A 2,985-nucleotide genomic window follows, 5' to 3' on the forward strand; every position below is an offset into this window, starting at 1 on the left:
CGTGTCGGGGAGCTGATTCCGGTGCCCTGGGCCATTAACTTAAAAAATGTTTTTCCCTTTAGCAACCCGGGTTTTGCTGCTCTTGGGAAGCCGGCACTGACGAAGGCATTGCAGCTACCTGAGTGCTAGCTGCCAACAGTCTTCTCTACATGGCCATGGGGACAGCTGGGTGAGCACAACAGAGGGGCTCACAGCCGGCTCCCTCATTGCTCTGACAGCCTCACCGCCCCAGGGAGTGGGTCACCCACAGCGGGACATCCCCTGCTCCTGGGAGCTCCCCCCTGCTCCAGCTTTGGAGGCTGGGGCACTCTGCTGTCAGAGGGTCGGTTGTGTCCAGCGTGTCTAGCAGAGAGGCTTCAGGCTGGAGGAGGATGCTCCTTGCCATCTCTCTCAGGATGCAGTGTCGGGGTTGGCGGATGGGGTGCTTTCCAGGGAGGAGCAGTGGAAGCAGGGTGCTGTGCTGCATGGACAAGCCCCTGGAGAGTGCTCAACCCATGGGAGAGCCTAGCAGGCTCAAACAGGCACAAACACCCTAACAAACCTGAGCTAAAGAAGCTGTACCTGCGCCACTGCTTAAGGAAGTCCCACTCTTGCCTGCAGCATGTGTTTTTGCTCCTTGTCCTGCTGGAGGGGAGTGGTTTGGGGGACAGAAGAGGCTGGGGGTGCCAGTTCCAATTGGCAGTGAGGTCAGGTCCTGGGTACGCACTGCCAAGCTGAGGCTATTTGAAGCAGAAGGAGGGCTTCTGGCGCTGGCGTGGGATTGCCTTCATGCTGCTCTGAGTGTCTATGTGCCTGTCTCTTGGCTAGCTGGTACTACATACAGCGAGTGTGTCTGGCTTCCCTGCGTGGGTTTTTCTCCCTTCTTTGAAGGCTGTTTCTTGGCTCAGGCCTATTCCTGTCTAGTAAGATCTTCTCCAGAGAGGGCTTGGTGTAGGGCCGTGTCTCCTGTTTCTTAAGTCTATGGCCTGGCCACAGGGAACCCTGCTTGGTGGGGTGGGCACAGTGGGGCTGAGCCAAGAGAGACCACTGGAGAGCTGTGTCCCCATCACCGTGCTGCTCCTGCTGTCCGGCGCTGGCCTGCCTGCTTGGCCAGGGAGCACTGAACCGGGCTGTCAGGGCTTTCCAGAGCTTGCTTCCCTTGAAATACACTTCACTTAGCAGATTTTTTTTTAGCAAGATACTAATTCTAGCCTCCATTGCCCATTCAGCTCTTCTGCATGTAGACATGGCTTTGCTGACTTGTGAGGCTGAGCTGGCTTTAAGTCAGGGAGAGGCAGACTTGAGTTCTCCTGACTTGATTTCTCCCAACTTGATTTCCTCCCCCCCGTCTTGTTGGGTTGTGGCACTGGGAAACCTCTGCCAAAAGTGAAGAAGGGACAAACTTGCACCAGCCAGGGTGGCAGGATTTGTCCAGGGCATCTTACTGCTGTGCTGCAGCATCACCTCTGTGCTAGATCTCTGCACAGCTTCAAAAGAAACAGTTCATGGCAGTGCTGTAGAGCACTTCCAGCTGCTCTGGACCTTCTCTGGCCTAGGGGAAAGCAGGGACAAAGGAGTTCTCTCTGGCTGAAAATGCCACTTCGCTGACCCTCAGCTAGCAGGCTGGAAGGACCGTGCAGGCTGGAAGGACCATGAAGTCTGGAAGAGAAGGAGCAAGTGGCTAGAAGGGGCTGACATGTCCCAGTATCAGCCACCCTGGATTGCACTCTGCTTGTCCTTAACTTGTCACTCCATGCTCCCTTCCTTGGTGCCAGGAAAGGAGGTCCCTGCAGCTTGTACATCTTACCCTGGTGCAGAGCTCAAAAGGGAGCTCTGGAGCTTGGTTGCACTCATCCTGGTGTTCACAGCAGCATACTTCTGGACCCTCTTCAGACTCAGAAATGAATTGCACAGCTAGAGAGCAACCCTGTATGCCTGCGGAAGAGTGGTGCTACATCATTATTCCCTGGGATGACCAGGGTCCTCCAAGGGAACTTGTCCAATTGAGCACCGCTGATCTTTTCCTGATTTGCAGCCCTGATATGTGTAGCTCCCCATTTTCAGGGGTGACTGCAGGAGCTCCCAGGGCACAGAGTGAAGCCCAAAGCTTCATGTTCTGTCCTTACCAGTCTGCTGGAGGCCTGGCTGAACTCGCTGAAGAAGTGCATCACCATATTCCATGCTGAACAGCTCTGGACACTGGAGCTGAACTCTTCACCAGCCAGGGGGAGATTGCAGTCATTGCCACTCCTGTTTGAAAGCCAAAGGGAAGCTGCCTTCTCAACAATCCGCCTCTTATGCCCCTTGGAGAGACGACAAGGACACAGAAGAACCCTTCACTGCTGGGATCACTGCTGTGCTTTATAACCAGGCCATAAATTGACACAGCAGAGCACAGGGACCTGCTTTCTCTGCTCCGCAAGCTCTCACTGGTTGCTGGGAGCTCATCGCCCACAGCCCTGACAATGCACTGACACTTTCCCGGCTGCTCCCAGCAACTGCCCAGTCTGGCAGCAAGGTCACCTCTTGGCATTAACTCTCCTGGGAAGAGGAAGAAGCAGGGAAATATTTGTCTAGGTTAGGCCCAAACCAGCAGCCCACTGGAACTGCCCTGCCAGATTCAGCCCTTAGGGAAAGTTTTTTCTGCACGTGCCGCCTTTTTATAAACCATCTCCCCTTGCTATGGGGGTCTCATCTGCTGAAAAAGAGAAGAAGAGATGTGCATTGAAGCAAAACTCAAATTCCAGAAGGGATTTGTCAAAGCTCCCGGGTTTTACATACAGGCAGGACAGAAAACTGGCGACTTCGGATGAAGCAATAGAGTCAGAGTGACTCCACTTCTATAGACACAACTACTTTATAGGGACAGATTGTTACAGTAATATAGTAAGCTAAAGAAACAGGATGGGTGCAAGTAGCTCATGTGTGTCTGCTCATTACTGAGCTGAGAGTGTTATCCTTTCTTTGTTGTGATGTGTAACTGCTGAGTTAGATCACTAGCTCTGC

This window comes from Fulmarus glacialis, unplaced genomic scaffold, assembly GCF_000690835.1.
Source record: "Fulmarus glacialis isolate BGI_N327 unplaced genomic scaffold, ASM69083v1 scaffold29946, whole genome shotgun sequence".
In the NCBI taxonomy this organism is placed as follows: domain Eukaryota; kingdom Metazoa; phylum Chordata; class Aves; order Procellariiformes; family Procellariidae; genus Fulmarus; species Fulmarus glacialis.